Raw genomic sequence first — 21,710 nt, 5'->3', positions numbered from 1 at the left:
TCCAACAAACTTTAAACGTAATTTCAAACCTCTTTGAAAACTTATTCTCGCTTACATACTAAACATCAGATATTTAATATATTAACTCATTTGTACAGGAGTCCCAAGTTCTAAGCTCTTTTATACATGGGAGTTCGATTCGTTAAAGGATCGGGTGTTTACCAGTCTCTGATAATATAAAAAATTGACAAGGTTCGATTGCATAACCTCAACACCATACACTCTTCTTGTAACTTCCACCAACATAGCTCATTCAGAAAAACATACAAAATAAAGTCGTTAAAGTCAGTAATGTGTATTGCAATGGTTGTAACATGTTTTTGGTCCAAGCCGACAAAATTTCAATTCTAGAACCTCATTGACAACTTCAGTGAAGCATCACCTTATAGCACTGCAAAAATCACGTGACAACAAAATACGACACGAGTATCAAGAGCAAGTATGAACACTGCATGTTTTATCTCAAAGTTTAAGTGCATGTGTGTGCGTGAGTATACACACTTGTTACCGCTCGCCATAGCAGTGACTATATGACATCACTAAACGTGAATGCCATGCTATTTGCGTGTCTCTTCACAGCTCACTCCCTGTTCACATGCAACCACTGATGGTCTCGGTAGTTGTTTCATTGGCTCAAGGTCAGAAAGTTGTACGTATTTATATCCTCACTCTTTGCCATATTTATTATCAGCACTTGAAGCGTGAGGCTGCACCGCCTATTGCGCAAACGTGTCATCCTTGGATGGCTTACGCTGCGACAACCTCTAGCCTTAGCAAAGCATTTACATACATTCCAAGCAGGATGTCTTCCTGCTGACATAACTACCTACTGTTGTGACCCATCCGTGAGTTGGGGTCGCGTTGTGAACAGGAGTTCGAGCGTGCAGTGGGTGACTGGTCGAGTTCACACGCAGAGGCGTCAATGACAGAGCAGTATCTATAACAACATTTAACTATCGTCAGAGCTGCAGTCGGCGACCGGGCGTGAGCGCATATGCTGCAAAGGGGTGCTGACGCCTTTCAGCGAATCGTGACGTCGCTGCCACTGTTCAGTGCCACAGCCGCGTGGAGTGCTGATGATGGCGGCGGGGCTAGCAAGCGTTCCAAGATGACCTATTGAGTCCTCCCAGCTCAGCGCTCTCGAAGGCAGCCCGTAGTGCACTCAGACAGACATTGCCGACTGTGGTCAACGATGTCGGCTGTCGCGAAGACTGGGCCCAGATCATCCTGCAAGGATCGACCAAGATAGCAGAAAATGTTCACGAGTCGACCCGGAGGCTGCACGCCTACGCCATGCCTGGTCAGTGTGAAGATGACAGATTGCAGATCATCCACGAAGACCCGTAGTGTAGTAGGGATGGTCTCACACCAGTCTTCTCATCTGCGATGACCCAGTAGGCAGCAACGGCAGATCGAGACTTTGGTATGCATCAGGTTGGCTGCTTAACATTGTTGAAGTAAGCAACCAGGTCGTTTCACTGAAACTCAATAGAATGCCATTCTCTTTGGTTCTACCGAAACCGTCAGAATGTACATTCCGAAAGTTTCCGTGTTTAAAGACCATAGCCTGCGCCATAACACGGTGGCTGTGAGTGTATGAGCTCATTTGCCCTCATTTATCGGATCCACCTGCGTTCTTTTCCTAGCTGTGATAATTCAGTATCTATTTTGGGTCGCCGAGCTCGGCCGTTTCTTTTTACGTTTGATTTTGTAGTGGAACTCAGGCGGTGAAGTTACGTAATGTTACCTCACAGTGCTTTGCTATGTAGCACAGCAACGCTTATATTGCTGCCTACCAACCCCTGAGGTATATTACATTGGTGCTATGCCATGTTGACATACCGATTGGCACAGAAGTCGAGAACTGGCCTAATCTGTTCTGGTAGAACTTTTAATCATGTATATTAAAATTATTCTGCTGTACAACACTACATTCGTTCTAAATGGTTCGCCCAGCTGAGCTTACTTTTTTTTTTTTTTTTTTTTTTTTTTTTGCGTAAGCATAACTTTGTGCTTTCTGCGCTAATTTCCGTCTCTTATCATGTGTGTAATCAATAAAACAATACGATGGGTCATTTCATATACAGTAATTTTTATTCTATACTTCTTTAAAAGCAACCATCTCTCACTCACACGTAGTGTATGGTTTTGTAAAGCTTTGCTTTACTTTCCCTGTGAACTGAACGTTATCACAAAATTTATTAAATGTATTCTTAGCAAAATTTTACTTTCAAGATAAAGTCTCTCTCTCTCTTTCCTAGCACTTAATCCCGACTTGTGGGGTCAGCTGGTTAACCAGATGTGGCATGGTAAGTTGAAGGGGTGGCCGGATGCCCTTCCTGTCGCCACCACGTACCCCCCCCCCCCTCCCCCCAGGAAGGAAATAGTGTACCCCAACTGTATGCGTCTAGTGTAAACCATGGAATAGTGCAAATGTGTTCAGATATCTGCGAGCCATGAAACTGAGGCGGAACGTGGGGACCAGCCCAGTATTCACCTAGTGGGTTGTGGAAAACCGCCTAAAAACTACATCCAAGCTGGCTGGCACACCCGGACCTTGTCGTTAATTCGCCGGACGGATTCGATCTGGGGACGGGGCGCCTACCCGAGTCCAGAAAGCAGCGCGTCAGCACTCTCGACTACCCTGGTTGGTTTCAAGATACAGTCTGCAATGAGAAATATTTTATGTTCTATATAAATATATCTTCGTAACTCTTATATCTTTTATTGCATTTGTTTCCTCTTCGTTTTAAATGCATATTTCGTTACAAATTGCGTTACTTTTGCTTCATGTAGAGGTAGCACGATTTCAGACTCTAGCGCTATATTTCTTTGGAAACGTCGGTTACTGTTTCTATGTCATTTTCTATACTTTGTACTGTCGGAGTAGCATCTGCACTCAACTACGAGTTCATTATTAGGGTTCCGTGCCTTATTCCGCAAAAACTGAACCCTTATATGATCACTTTATTGTTCGTCTGTCTGCCCGACTGTTTAGAATACTTTTTCTCATGAACAGGCTGAGATGAAAAGTTCAGAATTATGTCATGTATTAAGGTCTATGGTCTCATGGCGATGTAAAAATTTAATCTTTTAAGTCACTTCAGTCAAAAGAGACGGTCATTTATAATCGGCAATTCACTCATCAAAACCTACAGCACGATTCCTGTTAACCTTTTCATTTTTGTTCTCTGTGTTCTGACTGATTTGATGAGGCCCGCCACGAATTCCTCTCCTCTACCAACTTATTCATCTCAGAGTAGCACTTGCAACCTAGAATCATGAAATATGGCAAGAAGCAAGGTTTCACAATACAAGTAAAAGAAGAAAAAAAACGAAATATGTCAATTTGTAGTTGTATCACACGATAAATATTTTATTGACATTTTTTATCCGTCTATCTGTTTGTCGTTCCTTCAGTTAAGACCCTTTTTTCTGTTAAAGTTTGGGGTATCAAGTTGAAAATTATGTCACATACTAATATCTATGGTCCCCTTGCGGCGTAAAAATTATAACCTTGTAAGTCAATGCAATCAAAACATACGGCCATTATGTCACATATTTTGACACTGGAAAAGTCACTCATCAAAACCTATAGGTTGCTTCCCATTAGCGTAGAGACAAGAAATTTGGCAAGAAGCAAAGTTTCACAGTACAAGTAAAATTAAAAAAAAACGAAAATTACTAATCTGTAAATCTATCACATGAAAAAAATATACATGTGGCTGACGACGTATGGCAGTTTGGGTGTGGCCGTGAGTCATGCTCGGACGGTGAATTGGTAAGGCGACCGCTCGCAATAAGCGGGAAATCCGTATTCGAGTCCCGATCCGGCACAAATTTTCGTTGTCATCATTCAGTTATACAGCTGATGGAAGTCCACATTCGCAACAGCGAATACCTTACACGTATAACTGAAACTGTGACCATATTTTTGAATCTCCCTGTATATTACACATCTTTCCCCACAGCTTTCACTAATTTTGCTGTCAATTTCTAACATCTTGCATGATGTTAACATTGTCGAACGCTTTTCTAGGTCGACAAATCATGTAATCTTGTCCTGATTTTTGCCAAGCCTTGCTTTCATTATCAAGTGCAACGCCAGAACCTCCTATCCTGTGTCTTTACCTTCCTAAAGTCAAACTGATCGTCATCTAACAGATCCTCAGTTTTCTTTTCCAGCAACCTGGATGTATCAGCTGCCAAGCTGATTGTGAGATAATTTTTGCACTTGTCGCCTCTTGCAGTCTTCGGAATAGTGTGCGTGATGTTTTTCCGAAAGTCAGCAGTTTGGATGCATGAGCTGTTAAGCTGATTGGTTGATAGTTTTGACACTTATTGCAGAATTCTCATCAAGAAAAACTGCAAACATGAGTAACTTAAAAGGAGATATTCTCGGTGTAGCGAAGCAGCTTAAATCATTTAATAAAGGCAAGGCCTCCGGTCCGGATTATATATATATCACTCAGGTTTTTTTCAGAGTATGCTGTTACAATATTTCCATATTTTGCAATCATATACAGCAGCTCGCTCGTCGAAGATCGTTACCTAAAGACTGAAAAGTCCAAGAAAGGAAACAGGAGTAATCCGCTGAATTACAGATATTCGTTGTTAACGTCGATTTGTAGTAGCTTTTTGGAACACCTACAGTTGTCAAACATTACGAATACCTCGAAGAAAACAATCCATTGACAAACAGCTAACACCGATTCAGAAAATATAGTTCTGAACGCTACTAGCTCTTTAATCTGACGAAGTTACGAGTGCTACTGACAGTGAATGTCAAATTGATTCCATATTTTTAGAAATTGATACCATATTTTCAGAAAACGTTTGACACCGTTCCTCAGAAGTTACTTCTAATCAAATTGCATACCAGTGGAGTATACGTGATTTCATATTAGAAAGATAGTAGTTCGTAGTAACTGATGGAAACAACTGATAGAAACTCATCGAGTAAAGCAGAAGTAATGTAAGTGTTCCCCAAGGGAGTATATAGGCCCTCCACTGTTCCTGGTGAATATAAACGATCTAGGAGACAGTGTGGGCTACTTAGATTGCTTGCACATGATGCTGACATTTACGCTCTAGCTAAGTCATCAGATGGTCGAAACCAATTGTAAAATTATTTAGAGAAGACATGTGTATGGTGCGAAAAGTGGCATTTGACTCTAAATAATGAAAACTCACCAAATTTCTCTTCCGATTGCCAAAATGTTTTGTTGGTGCCCACCTACATACGGAGAAATGACCGTCGTAATAAAATAAGACAAATCAGAACTCGCACGGAAAGATTGAAGTGTTGGTTTTTCCCCGCGCGCTGTTCGAGCGCGGAACGGCATAGAAACAGTTTGAAGGGGGCTCGATGAGCCCTCTGCCAGGCACTTCATTGTATATTGCAGAGCCGGCCATGCGGTTCTAGGCGCTACAGTCGGGAACCGAGCGACCACTATGGTCGCAGGTTCGAATCCTGCCTCTGGCGTGGATGTGTGTGATGTCCTTAGGTTAGTTAGGGGTCATTCCATGTCAAATCAACCAATTGTACTACATGATTTGAACCATGACCCCTCAGATTTGGATGAATTTTTTTTCAGGTAATGTACCCACTAACACTAGTTTAAATTTGAAATTTCAAATTTTTCTGACCTTTGGTATTTGAGTTTCAAGGTTTAAAAACAAAAAAAAACTCCGTTTTTCATAAATTGATGATTGTTTTAAATTGCTGTAGCTCAAAACCTATACAACCTAGAGAGCTCAAACTTGCATCATTGTTTTCCTCTATAAATTCCCTTCAATTTGGTATGTAACATGACTATGCTACCTAAATCTAATAATTTTAAACTATTCCAAAAAAAACATTTTTTGAAATTTCCAAAATACATACCCTTGGATTTTTTAATAAAATTGTATGTGTTGTCCAGTCTAACTGACTACATGCATGCAAAATTTCAAGATCTGATCTCAATGGGTTCTTGTATAAAATAATATTTTACTACCGCAATACACACTAGTGAGGTGAAAAGCAGACTATTTCTACGCTATGAATACTAAGATAGGCCTATTCTAACAAACTTAAATTATTATGTTAGCCTTTTTATGCAACATTACCCTCTTATTGTTTGTTAATTCATTAAATGATATTTTAATGCGAGAATTTGTGTGTGTATTTTAAAACAATCATCAATTGATCAAAAACGGAGTTTTTTTGATTTTTAAACCTTTGAAACTCAAAAACCAAAGGTCAGAAAAATCTGAAATTTCAAATTTAAACTAGTGTTGGTGGGTACATTACCTGAAAAAAAATTCATCCAAATCTGAGATATCAAGGTTCAGACTGTTAGCTGATTTGAGATGGAACGACCCTTAGGTTTAATTAGTTCTAAGTTCTAGGCGACTGATGACCTCAGAAGTTAAGTCGCATAGTGCTCAGAGCCATTTGAACCATTTTTATATGGCGGAGTAATCATGTAGATGTATCTGCCTTTGCTGTCTTCGAAGGCGTGTAGATAATATTTTATCGCGATTTTGATGGTAGGTCATAGATTCTACACAACAACTTAAGTAGTTATTTGGTTTTCACTTATCCAATGACTTTTTCAAGCAGAAATGAATCTGCAGTTCGAGAACAGACACTGCACTGAACAGGTCAAACTGTAATATACGTCTATTTGATGCCCAGTGCAACCGGGATCTGCACTTAGAGGGGTTGGATGTCGACATAGTTGGGTAGCTCGTGATTTCATCGACCTCGGTTCAGCGAGGTGCCCGAACAGCGAGCGGCGGCTGCCTTCCGCAGGACCCGCGCCCGACTTCCGCGCCGCCTGGGAATTCGCGGCGCCTGACGCGCGGCGCCCGCCGAGATTCGCGTGCAATACCTGTGACGTCACTCGGGGCGGCGGCGGCGGCGTCATAGCGTCGCGAGAGGCAGCGGCCAGTAGCACGCGGGCCGCCACATCGCGAGCACGCGACCTGCACTCTGCCACGCCGAGGTGAGCCGCCCGCCGCGCCAGCCTCCCCACTCTGTCCGGCACGCCCTCAGAGGACCCTGGCACCTTCCTCCCAGTATGGCCCTGTAGCTACATTGCAATAGCTGTAATGTTTCATTCTCTTTCGACGAAACTGAAAAGCTCCAGATTTTTACGTTAGCAGCAGAGATGACGTTGTCAATTTACACTATGTTTCGATGGTTTTCTTAGCTATTTCCTTCAGGTGTCTCGACTAGTTTGGACTCCTCACGGTTTCTGAGCAACTATGCCGCACGCTCCCATTCATACATCGATTGATAGTCGGTGTCGATAACAGCGTTTCGGTGTAAGTGTGCTCCTCAGTCATCTCCGTTCAACGTAGTGATTTGATTTACCACTTGCTTGTTGTGCTCTTGCACTTCGAAAACGTCTGTGATAAAGCTCTGCACGCCATACGGTTCTGTGTAAATCTCTTCGTCTATGGATAGATGGATAGTTACTGAAACCTAATTGCTTATTGTAGCGAAGCCTGGGCTCCATACTACTTTTTTTTTTTTTTTTTTTTACCCCCCAACACTTCCCTCCATTGCCGATTAAACAGTCCGTGAAGATTTACGATGTGCCTTACCAACATATCCTTCTTTCGGTCAAATTGTACACAAAGATCTTTTCTCGCCGAAACGGTTCTGTGCCTCCTCATTCATTATCTAATCGTGTCTTCGCCATTCTTCTGTAAAGCCACATCTCAAAAGCTTCTATGCTCTTCTTGTTTTTAGTGTTTATCATTCACGTTTCACTTCCGCCCATGGCTGTACTTCAGAAAAATATCTTCGAAAAAAGTTTCTGAGACTTGCATTTACATACTTCTATTTTGCAGGAAAACATTCCTTGCTAGTGCCAGTCTGCATTTTATACCCTTTTTAGTTCTGCCATCGTCAGTCATTTTGCTGCCAAATAGCCAATCTCGTCTACTACCTTCAGTATCTCATAACCTAATCCAATCCCGTCAGGATCATTTATTTGACTTAATTATTCTATATCCCGCCATCGTTGTTTTCATCTGATAACGGCTTTTCAAAACACTACAAGATGCTTTGACTAGATCTCTCTAGCTCTTAACGGTCCGTGACAACATCACGATGTTATCGGCATATCTTAAAGTTCAGCTCCCATGAACTTCACTCCTTGCTTAGTGAACAGACTGAATGAATTCAAGCACAGGCTACAAACCTGTCTTTCTCAACTACTGCTTCCGCTTCATGTCCTTTGAGTCTTATAACCTCTGTGTGATATCTGTATTTTATCTCTACTACCTTCAGGATTTCAGATAGAGTAAATCCAGCCAGCATTGTCAAAAATTTTATTTAAAACTACAATTCCTGTAACACTTCTAAGAAAGATCGTAGGGTAAGCATTGTTTTGTGTATTTCCCAGAACACAAACTGATCTTGCTCAGGGTCAGCTTCTATCAGTCTTTCCATTCTCTTGTAAGTAATAATTAATGTTAGCACTCTGAAACTTCTTAAATTGATGGTTAGGTAGTACTCAAATCTATCAGAAGCTGCCTCCTTCAGTACTAGGATTATTACAGTGTTCTTTAAGTTTGAGGCTATTCCGCCTGTCTCATAATTGACCGCCAGATTTCTCAACTACGTAAATTAAAATCTCCATCCATACGAATTAGCTTAGGCTACTGTCTAATTAATTACTCGCTCCCAGAAGTTCGGTGCCTGCTAGACGAACCTGTCGTCTTAGTATATAATATGACGCACACAGCTGAGGCCACACTCAGCCTCACCGCTGTTAGCCCCAGAAGACAGAGCTACAGACGGCAGCGCACAGCTTGTTCAGTTGCGCTCAGCAATTTAAGAAGACAACTCGGGAAGTTCTAGAAGCGTTGTACGATAACGCCAAAATTAACTCGGTGGCAAGAACCGAAACTTTGGAAATTATCCTGTATAGCCCAAGGTGTCTTTCTCGTGCCGCCAGTCCTTTATTTTCTGCTGTCCTTCTAGTAAAGGATGGCAAACAACTAACGATTGCTGTATGCCAGTAATGCTATGTTTAATCAACCTTCAAGCCATTTATTAAATGCACATATACTAGACAAAACACTTTTCAGGAACTTTAAAATATCGAATTATCAGTGACCTGTTTCAGTACTTTACACAATAGAATGCAAATTACAATAAAATTAAAAGAAACAAGTGAATACATTCCTCAGGTCTGACTCGATTCACACTCCACACATAGTTTTAATCTTTCAGAAACTTTAAGAATTAAGTTTCACTTTCGATTTCTTCCTTAATGCACTTGTAGGTTGCTTTCTTTTGTAATTAGAGCCACATGATGCCTTTTTTCGATTTTACAATTTACTATTGTATTTTTAACACTTGTATCCTGATTTTGTTTGAGATTTGCTTTTCGGGTGAAACTTCTATGTTCTCGATGGGCCATAACGAATGAAAGTACCTCAACCTCTCTTTTGTGCTCTAAATAAAGTAAAGTATTCATCTCGTAACGTGAAAATACATTCAAATATCAGCTAGAGTCAAAGGAGCTGCTCATCCCTAAAGTGAACAGGAGATAAAAAGAATTCGTGCGACACATAAACCAAAAAGTCAGACGAATTATAAATAGTCGATGTCAGTGTCTAATGATCGGATTTGTGTGCAAAAATTTCATTTTACATGGAAAACAGCAACGCCTTTAAAGCTTAATTACCAATATTTCGGCTTTCAATCCAATTTCATATTTATTTTTCCTTGGTCGCTTTTGTCACGAAGATAGTTTACGAGCTGCAAGCATATAAGTAAACGTCCACGTTAGTGGACAACATGTATTTCAAAATGGAAACCTACTAGCCTCTCGGAGTTACTCCTAGTTTGGCATAAAATGGAAATATAGTTAAAATGCCAATGCATAATGGCACTGAAGGTCACGGTACAAATTGATTATCTTATCGTAGCTGCTGCTTATCGTTTTGAGCAATGAACACAGACATGTAGCAAAAGGGTATAGAAATTCGATGACATTATCAGTACCCGTCCCTCATTTCTCTGGATTTCCTGTTTTCATTCATCCTTCACGATAAACACTGGTGCATTCTTCTATCTGGAACCACAAGCTATGAACGAAGAGGTTCAGTGTTCAGTTATTGTTTACGTCATGATACAACCTTATTTTTTTCTAATAATCAAGGTACAGTGTGTTACTAAACCAATCACGTTTGCCACATGTATCAATAAATGTTATGCTTTGCTCAAAATTTCACTCGCATGATATTAAACTGCTGGCTGATCGCAAACCACTACTTAGACGCCTACAGAATGTCACAGTGGACCACATGCTGTTCACAGATAGGCTTGTTGAACAAAAACATCCTACAATTTAACTATACTTGGTACTAACACGTTAAGCCTGAAACAAAGTAGTAAGAGTATTTGCACTCAGTAAATGGACTACAAGCTATCATTTGAAACTCGTAATCTAGATCCATAACAACATTGCTTCACTAATGCAATTGACGCTGAGGGTTGCGTCACTTCACGCTGAGGGTGGCGTCACCACCTTGCTCTTCCCCATTAGTTACTTCTATAGGCTCTTTCCGTCGGTGTGTTATTCCAACAGTCCATTACAGTTGCTTCCCACAATTTCAATTTAATGTTCACGTCAGAGTGGAGAAACTTCTGTTCTTTGTGTAGTTGAATCTGTGATGACAGAAGGTGACAAGTTCAAATTGTTTTCTGGACCAGTACTCAAAACCGGATACTCGTTTCAGGCGCACAACACTCCTTCCAGCGCGCCACTCGAGTAAGACTCATCGACAGAAGGAAAAATGAAATTAGATTGGTTTCCAGAATGGATTTTTACTCTGCAGTGGAGTGTCCGCTGATATGAAACTTCCTGGAAAATTAAAATTATCTACCGGACCGGTCCTCGAACCTGAGGAGTTTCATATCAGCGCACACTCAGCTGCAGAGTGTAAATTCAGTTTGGACACAATCCCCCAGGTTGTGGCTAAGCCATGTCTCCACAATATTCTTTCTTCCAGGAGTGTTAGCCCCGGAAGTTTGGTGGGAAACTTCTGTGAAGTTCAGAAGCTAGGAGATCTGCTGGCAGAAGGAAATCTGTGAGGACCGATCATGAATTATGCTCGGGAAGCTCAGTTGGTAGCACCAGAACGGAAGGCAAATGTCCCAGGTTCGAGTTACGATCCGGGACACAGCTTTAAACTGCCAGTAAGTTTCAAATCAGATTAATTTTTAACGTCCCGTCGACAATGACATAGTTAGAAACGCAGCACAGACTCGGATTGGGGAAGAAATCATAAGAACCATCCCAAAATTTATCTTAAGCATGCTATGGAAGCCATGAAACATCTAAATGTGCTCTGGCGGACAGTATTTTGGACCGCCGTCCTCCCGAATGCTGGCCCAGTGCCGTGCCACTGCATGACCTCGCTCACTGACAGACGGCTGCAAGCTGTACGTTCAAATAACATATTCGAGTTCGGCTCTCTGCAGGCCGCACAATTTTAGTTTACATCTCATTAATACAAAAGGTACATAGATTTTCCGCATCATTCATTCTTTACTTTAAACTCCAACACACGCTTTGATGACCAATCTATCGTCAAAATGAATGTCTTTAACATCGATGAACACTGTTTAAAATATTTCTGTCGCATTCTGAAGTTTGTTATTGATTTAATGACGCCTTCTACACTTTCAAATGACGTGCTAATCTTGTCGTCGCTGCAAATAAAAACCACATTCATCCTTTTCGACGTAGCAATACATATTCTGTTTTATTGCCTTTTAAATATTCCCCTCTGCTGTCCTTCCCAATGCCAAGTACCCACGAGTGTCTTGGGAGATGACTCACTAACCACCCCCCCCCCCCCCCCCAATCTTCTCTCTAAGGCTACCCAAACGTTTCCGTTACTTATTCTTTCTAGTACATTTTCATTATGTTTTCATCTATTTTACTGTTTCAGTTTCTGTTCCTTTTATCCTACTTCTCTCATGGTTGATATTTTGTTTCATTCCATGGTGAGGAGGAAAATTAATAGTTTTATCAGTCATCAAAGGCTATTATTTAGCTAGCTAAATATGATTAATTTGTAAATATTTATATACTTCTACTTTTCGTGGCAAGATGCTGGAAATTCATTAACTGTAGATGAACCATTCAGAGAGAACTTGAACCGACAAGGAAAAACCAAGGTGAACTTACATCGCGAGAGCCAATCGAGAAAGAGACCTCATTCCTTCTCCCAAATGCCGATCCAGTGCCTCAGACGCTACGTCATCACGCTCGGCACAAAGCTACTACACTCAGAGCATACAATTTCAGAAACTTCATCAGTTCCATATCATTAATCTCCTTTCTATTACTTTCAAGTTGTTTCCACTCTCCTTCGTTTACCGCCAGGCCAAATTATGTGTTAGTTGGGTTATCCGCTAAATCAATTCCTTCTAAGTTCTAATTTCGCCTGCAAGGGCTATTCAGTTAGCACCTTGGGCATTAAGAAGCCGCTTTAGGTGTATTTAATCTTTTTATTACCAAATCACAACCGACTTTCTGGCTCTGAAAACCACATCCTCAGGCGACATCCGTATAACAATAAATCATGAAAGGGTAACAGGCCTTAAAACACCCGTCAAAAGAAATAAAAAATTAAAAAATAGTTTTAAAACCAGTGAAACAGAGAAAATTTTACTCACGTAACTGAGTCATAATAAATAATAACCCGGAACATGGAACCCAACGTTCGTTCTCAGACTAAACCAATAAGCTGCTAAATGGTGATACATCAATGAATCAAAATCACCGGACGTAGGGATCCAAGTCCAAAACATTTGGTGGATCCTACGCACATTACATCACGGTAATCCACTGGTAACATGACGATGCACAAAAAAACCTTGTAAAGACCTTGTGAGAGGCCACATTTTCTGCTATATACTTAGCGCTTTTGTCGTTCCTATATGTTACTTCCTTTATTCCTGAAATGGATTTTCCTTTTGTTACTTAATGGCTAGTTGGTTAAACAACCCATCTTACAAGTCTCTGAGTTGAACATTTGTTTTTTGTTTCCTTTTTTAAGATCACACGCTGGACTTTTAGAGATATTGTAGGTTCTCGTCTGTTTCTTCAGTTTATCCACGTTCTACTGAACATTATTTCCCGCCGCGCCGACTGGCCGCGCAGTTTAAGGCGTCATGTCACGGTTTGCGTGGCCCCTCCCGCTGGAGGTCCGAGTCCTCCCCCAGGCATGGGTGTCTGTGTTGTTCTTACCTTTAGTTAGTTTATGTAGGTTAGGGACCTATGACCTCAGCAGTTTGGTCCCTTAGGAATTCACACATATTTGAACATGATTTCTGTTCATCCGTTTGTTATTGAAGAAAAAAATTATCAGTCATGAGATTTGAAGCTTATCTATAGTCATCACAAATATCAAATCATGGTTTCATTGACTGTATAGTGGTAAACATAGGTGAACTGTTATTGCCTCTGATACACAACGGAGTTGACTCTTTCGATTTTCTATTGTCATTCGAGTAACCAGGATTTTCAAACATTATAGCTTTACTGTCAATAAAATTCTTCATGGCTGTTGTCCGCATTGTCAGTATATAAAATTGTATGACGATTCGGTCACTTGCAATAGTGTCCGAAACGTCGGGTAATTTTGTATACTGGCAATGCGGTCAACAGCCCGGAAGAATTTTATTGGCAGTGACAACGGCCACGGAAGCCTACGCTTATATTACAGCTTTATTGCCTTCGTATAGATTTCAACACGTAGCTGGTTTGGTACTCCGTGAAACCTACCTGTTGACTTCTATTTTTCTCAATATAACGAAAACCACATTTTGGATCTAAAGCACTTCCTGAGACATAAAAGTCGAGTCCAGATAAAACGACTCATTACAGCACATTTCTCAGTTGTGCAAGAGGAATTTTCTGTTTGATGCATATGTCATTCTGAATTAAGCCTAAATTAATCTAGTAAAACCTCAAGAAACCTAAAGTAGGGTGGTAGGAAAGACATTTGTACCCCTCTCCAGTAGAAAGCTCAAAACAGCATGCCATCTCACCCAAATTTTATTAAATTCTGCAAGTGCTGTCAAGCGTCCTCCCCGCATAATTTCGATATGGAGACTGAGAAAGACGCTCACTATAATTTATATAATCGTGACTTCAAAAATCCTTCTCGTGTTGAGGAAAAGCAGCTCACAAAAAGCGATACTATATATTCACGTTGTAATTAATTCCCAAGACTTAATAAATTCTATGCGAGTCTCCTGTATCGGTGTCATTACGTTGAGCATGTGCGTCTATATGTGCTTGTGGGCACCCAACACAACGCGTTATTGGCTTGTTGTAAGATTCACATATACCTGCGCACAGTTAGAAGGCAGTTCTAAGATAGATGAAGTTCAATTTCAGATCCTGTACTTACCATCTGAACCCTCTGGCTGCTCCATTTGCCATCTGAAACTGAGCATTTCAATGATGTGAAACTTCCTATACAGGAATCATTATTTTTGCAATGAAAGGTAATAAGTTCCACGTTCAGTAAAGTATAACACAGTTCGCTGTAGTCAACACCAGTTGTCTCCAAACATCAGGATACAATGTAAAATGTTGAAATAGAATTTTGTTCACGTTTCACATGATGACCACATTATCCACAGTCTGAAGTCTCTGCTAATACCATTTGTTGGGAGACATATCTCATAACATGTTATTTTTTGTCTGGATGTGTTTACACTGTTTTTATCGTTGGTGCCCTGCAGTTCCGGGTTAGCCAACTGTGCACCGATGTCGTGGGTTAAATCCCAAACCTCTCCGCCGTGTCTCGTGGAATGAGGGCACGTGACGCTGTCGGTGCCCATCCATTCATCAGTTGTCGACGTTAAGCTCGGAGGCGGCTTTCGCGCTCGTCGAGAAGAACAAACGGCACGGTGACAACGGGTGTCATTCGTTACAAGATAGTCACAATACCGACCATCGACAAGCGAAGTATTTTCAACAGTCCGTTTTAGATCTCCTTGAGATAAGCTACCTACATGTTGTATTTGTTTCTTATTCTTTAGCTTAACTTTTCCATACATGAGAATAAAGAACACTTTGATAGGCTATAGTGTTTCAGTTTTCATTTGCCTCGTGTACAAAAACTGAGCGAAACAATACAGTGGTTACGACAATGAACTCGCTGTACGGAGAAGAACGGTTCAGACCTCCGGCCGGTCGTTCAGGTGTAGCCTTTCCACACTTGGAAGCTGGCAAAAAGGTTCTTTTCACACGGACACGGTCGATTTTCTTACCCATCCTTGTTCAATCCGAGTTACTACCCAGTCTTTAACGATCTCGTCGTCGACAGAACATTACATCCTAACCTTCCACTTTGTGTACAGATGTACTTCGTTTCGAAGTGCAACACAGTTCAGTCTATCCTCACTGCTAGGTACACGTTTTGCTTGTCCAAAACACACAAATTTGGCAAATCTTATACAGTTCTCAAGAAAACAATGGCACACCTCCCCTACCAGGACACTGACAAGAGAATAATGTGGCATCTCAAGTAGGTGCAAAATGCACTGTTGCGCTTCCACAAATATTCAGAAGTTGAATCTCTGTGTCGTGATTACATTGTTATTGGTGATTTCCCACATTGCAGCCGTCCTGGTATTTAACACAAGAATAGAGTCGTGGAAGAATTACAAAATTCAATATAAAATTAAAATAAGGGTGTGTTTAAGAAATTCACAGCTTGCCTTCCCGAAATAATTACATTTCCCTAATATTGTTTCAGTAACCAGGAAAATTTGTTTTCAGAGAAGTGACAAGGAATAAGAAGTAACAGCAACACTGGGCGTGGGACATTTCCAAGTATTATTAACCATACCTGACAGTGTGTCGAGGATGAAGGAAACAATGTCAACGTTCATCCAGCAGTTATTTTAATGCTTTTCGAGAATTATAGGCTACATGCCAGTAATGGGTTTCATCCTCGCCATTCTCTTCGTTTTACGCTCATTCGTAACAATACAAACGTAACAGTACACTGTACAAGCATTCTGCACATTCATGCACAATACCCAGATTCACACTCGAAGAAGAGCGATGAGGGGAAGAGAGGAACACTACTTCATTATTTCGGTATGTATCATTAAATCACCAAAAAGACTGGCGACTTTGTTTGGATTCGAACCAGAGTATAACAACAATAAGAAATTGAAGTTCCGAAACAAATAAAAGAAAGTATTGTAATTTGCAAAGAGTAAATCCTGTCGGTGGAGTGGTTAACGTACTGGGTCCAAATTCAGCAGGAGTACAGTTCAAAATACATCCACATTCTGGTTAAGGAAATTCTGTATCCCGGCTCTTATTAAGATCCCACAGTAGTCACAGATGACCGACCTACAACTCAGCCACTAAGCTTTTCCAGATCCATACTCTTACGAATTTTGCTTATGTTCCGTGTTTTCTCTAAATCGTTGAATTCTTGAAATCAACCACGGGCGATTTCCTTCCCCGGCGGTGCCGAAATGAGGTCATTTCTTTAGTTGGTCACTGGCCTTCAGAAAACACACGCACAGTGAGCCACACGTAATCCTACACGAGCTGCTAGGTGCCTTCATAAACGAAAGACAACAAACGAATCGGGACAACGGCAGACATCGCGTAGTTACGCAGCCTTGAGAACCAGAGTGCAGCTGATGTGTGTACCAGGTGTGCCCAGCGCGCGCCAAATTCCGTACGTACAGGACGTTATCTCCAGGGAGGGGCACGCCTTGTCGAGGGACTCCTCGCGGGAAGACCTGTTGAATGTTGAAACTTGGACGTCTGATTCTTCAGTAGAGCAGTACAAAGATCTGCGAAGTCAGCAGCCAGGAAGAAACGTAGTACTCTTACGCGCACGTTTTCATTTGCGTGTGTCCGTGCTTCATCCTTGCGACCTTTCGACACATATATGCAACCCTTGCGTCAATCCACGAATCATGGCAGCACTGTTTTGAGTCATCTTGTTGCCCTTAGATATAACATCAAGCAATTCTTCTACAGTATAAGTTAAATTACCACCTTTTCTAGAGACGCAATTTTTTGAAATTGTTTCATTCTCTCTTGACAACCGTTTGCGTACAGCGTGCGTTAAAAGACAGCGCTTTTTCCTATAATAACGACAGTGTGATATCCAAGGTATTTCGGAGTCCCTTAGTGTATTGGGTTTCCATCACTTTTTCTGTGGGAAAGTTCGTATTACTGACGTAATCGAAAAAATGTTCTCCGTACTATGAGAATAAAACTGATTTTAGTGGAGTTGCTACTATTTAGATACCACGTAGTAGGACACACACAGGCCTTGACAGTAGACTGCAAAATACCGTAATAATCTGCCTAATGCGCAGCTCGTAACACTGGATCTCAGCGCTAGAGTATCTGCTGAAACACTGCAGTCTGATTGCGCGTCATATTCAGAGTGATCCCCGTTTGCGGCGCTCAAATCACATCAGGTCGATTTCTTCTTGGTGCACACCAAATCTGAATAAAGCGACCAAGTTTAGTGTTGTCAATGGGAAGATGATACCAAGGTAAAAAAAGAAAAAAAAAGAAAACCTCTACAGTCAGGTTGGAGGTCTCCCACCCATCCGTACCACACGAATTTATTTTTAAGGAAGAGAAACGTTAGTGATACGTTTTGAGCATTCTCGTTATCCAGATACCTAACCTCACACTGACACGTTTGTAATCTAATACTGCAAAGTGGTGTATTCGAATTAAATTAGCCATATGGATTCAAATACAATGTCGCAGATATTGTAATACAGGCTTTCGCCTATGACGGAAACTAGAGCTACATGGCGTATAGCGAGTGGTTAAGGAAACAAGAAGTGACCGTGATTTTATTTCGTTCTCAGCCTCACCCAACTCTCACCAGCTCTCATCGATCTTCCTGTGTTCATGCGTGCGTGCGTGGTGTGTGTGTGTGTGTGTGTGTGTGTGTGTGTGTGTGTGTGTGTGTGTGCATACGTGTTTGTACATATGTATCTGTGTGTAAGATGGGGATTTTGGGGGGCGGGGCGGCGGGCGTGAGGCGGCGAGCAAGGGGGCGGGGGGGGGGGGGGGGGCAGATTCCTCTGAGCAGCAGTCGACAGCAGAAGCTCCCAGCTGACTATTTGACGTCCTACTTCCTAAAGTGTTACGTCTAATAACGAAGTACAAGAATTCAACCGCACTGTGTTACGTGTTCATATAAGCAATCAGGACTCTGAATTATAACTAAAAACAGGGCATCTTTCAGTGAAGTAAACTAGAGTGTTAATGTGATTCTAAGTTGTTGATAAGAAGAAGCCATGATCAACAGGTTGAGATGTCAAAGGAAACTGAGTCGCCAATATCAGCAGGGCGTTTTTTCTGGATTTTCTTTGTCCTGAATGATCTCCGAAAAGCGTAATTGCAGAACTCTCATAGCGTACGTTCTTCCACGGACAGTTACACTGAACCACGTTGATTTTTGTGTTCTCTGTTCTTCAACATAGTTACCATGCTATGCAAAATATTCGTTTCCTTACTAGACCAATGCTACGATCTATCTAGGAGAAACGGGCGTCATGCCTAATTATAGACAATCCGGTAGAGATGCTGAGCGTCATGATATGCTCTGATTTAAAGACTGAACACGTACTACTTCAGTGATCCGAAGAGATGGAGATCAGTGAGTTCCAGATGGGGAACGAAAGGAGGAATGCTACCAGTAGCACAAAATTCAGTGACCAGACACTTGTGGAGGAGACAGGAAATAAAATAGAAAATAGGGAATCAAGTGCCGAAATGTTGAATTCTGTCTTCTGCACGGATGCAGAGGGAATTGGCCACTGAACATAAACAGCTCTGTTGGCCACGGTCGACACGTTCTGGCTGTCACCCTGCCCTGTGGTGCCATCGGAGAATCCGAGATGAATGCTTCGGCACCTCTGCAGCCTCTGGCGCCGCCTGGGATCCCTGATGCTGCTGCGACTCCAGATTCACACGTCTCAGCTGGTTGGTACTTGCCTGACAGCGGGGTCGTGAGTCTCTGTGAGGAAGGCTAAAGTGGGTATCGACAGCTAGGCTGCCCTGTTACGCCTCGAAAACAGGTTTGAGGTGGTTCCAACTGCTGAAAGTACAACTGAGCCAGCACAGGTTGCTTCGCCTGTTGGAAATGGGGCCGATTTTCCTGCGGTCCGGACAAATGGTTCAAATGGCTCTGAGCACTATGGGACTTAACTGCTGAGGTCATTAGTCCCCTAGAACTTAGAACTAGTTAAACCTAACTAACCTAAGGACATCACAAACATCCATGCCCGAGGCAGGATTCGAACCTGCGACCGTAGCGGTCTTGCGGTTCCAGACTGCAGCGCCTTTAACCTCACGGCCACTTCGGCCGGCGCGGTCCGGACAGCAACAGATGTGGGAAATCTGGGAGTTCCAATGTTAGGCAGGTAATGGAGCCCCTAATGGAAATAGTGGACTGGACTGGAAAGAAAGCCATTTTCCACTCTACTTGCTTATCAGGGGTGTTGTCTGATATGTGGAGGAGGCTCCGCCGACGATTGAACCTGGCTGCAAATAGTGGCTCATGTCGCCACGAATGACGCCTGCCGCCTGGGTTGAGGCCATCCTCGGTTTATACAGCGGCTGGGTCATTTGGTGAAGAGAGATTGCTCGCGGGGGGTGCGTGCAGAGCTACCGTTTTGTAATATCGTTATCACAACAGATCGTGGTCCTATGGTTTGTAGAGTGGAAGGCATGAACCGAAGGCGCTTACAATTCTGTGTTCTGTGACGATCTTGCATGCCGATTTCTCGACCTCCGCTAACGGGTGGAGAAATGCCGGGAGCTCCCTTTATAGGTCAGATGTGCTGCAGGAAGCCTGACGATTTTCGGGCAAGCAGAATAATGCACGTAATCCTCAACGGAGATAAGTCTTACGACGTAAAAGCACCAAGCGAGTATTATAGAGCCATTACTTTCCACAATATATGTAAATGACCTATTAGATAATGTCTGACGTTCCATGAGGCATTTCGCAGACGAGGCTGTTATATACAGAGAAGTTGCTATGCTACAAAACTGAATTGCAGGATGACGTGCAGAGGATCGAATCGTGATGCAGGGAGTGGCGTCTGACCCTCAAAATAAACAAATGTAATGTATTGTGACTACAGAAAGACTCTTTATACTGTGATCACACGATTGCAGAACAGTCACTGCAAGCAGTTACTTTCATAAAATATCTAGGAGCATGCCTGCGGAGCGATTTCACCTGTAACTACCACACAAAATTAATCGCGGTGAGGCTGACGCCAGACTGAGATTCACAGGAGAATCTTCAGGGAATGTAGTCCATCATTAAAGTAAGTAGCTTACAAAATACTTGTTCGACCAGTACTTGAATATTACTCATCAGATAGATGAAGAGCAGCATGTTTCGTTGCAGGTTCATTTACTGTGCGCCAAAGCATCTCGGAGATCCTCAGCCAACTGCAGTAGCATTCGTTGCAAGAGAGGCGTTTGGCTGCCTTCTCTACTGTTAATATTCCGAGAGCGTACTTTCTTAGAGGAGTCAACCAATATAGTGCTTCCTCCTACGTACATCTCGCGAAAACATCAATAATACCAAAATAGAGGGGTTTGACGCCCTTAGCTGAGGAATCAGTACGTCTGACTGCCATGCAGCAATCGGCCGAGACGGAGATTTTCTCCGTATGGGGACTGGGTATTGTCGTCTTCATCACTTAAACTTCATCATCGACACGCAGGTAATCCAGTGTAGCGTCAACTCAAAAGACTTGCAACTCGGATGCCGAACCATCAACCACATACGATCTTTTTTGTTTTTTCCTCAGAGCGTCGATCCCTCACGGAGGCTTCCCGCGAACCGTGCACGGTTGGAACAGGAAAAGGGAAAGTACAATGATAAACTACGTACCCCTTGCCTCACGCTGTAAGATGGCTTGCGGAGTATAGATTAGAAAATTATTTTCACAATGGAAAATCAAGGAATGTTGCCAACATTCTATGCCGCACCGCTGTTAAGATGATACAGAAATTAGTGATAAAATGTTGCTTTAATGGCCAAACCTGAACATCGCCCCACGGTTGATGGTGTTACTGTGATATTCTATGTAGTATTTTCAATGGTTTAGCTTTACTCTTAACCGTAATTTTCCGCAGATCCCTCGAATAGTGATGTAATGATGTGTTCTGTGTGATTGGAAGGCAGCATAGGTCATACAATCGTACAAAGAAGGCTCCACAGAACTGCTGACCTACGTCACACATTCTTGTTTGTTACAGAGTCGGTGAAAAAAACATATTCTGAATTCAAACATTACGATCTAATAAAAATAAAAATTTTGTTCTCCATGGAAATCAGCATAGGTTCCAAATTCGTCGATCGTCCTAAGTTAAAAAAAAATGTATGTGAAATATTATGGGACTTAACTGTTAAGGTCATCAGTCCCTAAGCTTACACACTACTTAACCTAAATTATCCTAAGGACAAACACACACACCCATGCCCGAGGGAGGACTCGAACATCCACCGGGACCAACCGCACAGTCCATGAGATGCAGCGCCTTAGACCGTTCGGTCCTAAGTTCAACTCGTGCCCTTAACACATGATATCCTCAGTTAGTCAGTGGTTCTAGGCTTGCTAAAAGCTTTTAATTCAGTACCCTATC

General features: G+C 42.1%; 1 protein-coding gene across 1 annotated transcript in view; it reads left to right on the top strand.

Annotated features, from left to right (window-relative positions):
• The first annotated feature begins 6,917 nt into the window (after window positions 1-6,917).
• LOC126236723 (esterase FE4-like) overlaps window positions 6,918-21,710 on the top strand; it is a 426,111-nt gene continuing 411,318 nt past the window's right edge. Inside the window, exon 1 of the mRNA XM_049946247.1 lies at window positions 6,918-6,992. The gene's annotated coding sequence lies outside the window, so the exon portion shown is untranslated. The remainder of the gene's footprint in view (window positions 6,993-21,710) is intronic.

This window comes from Schistocerca nitens, chromosome 2 (assembly GCF_023898315.1).
Source record: "Schistocerca nitens isolate TAMUIC-IGC-003100 chromosome 2, iqSchNite1.1, whole genome shotgun sequence".
Lineage (NCBI taxonomy): Eukaryota > Metazoa > Arthropoda > Insecta > Orthoptera > Acrididae > Schistocerca > Schistocerca nitens.
Note: the sequence above shows the minus strand (reverse complement) of the source record. Positions and strands in the feature narration are given on the sequence as shown.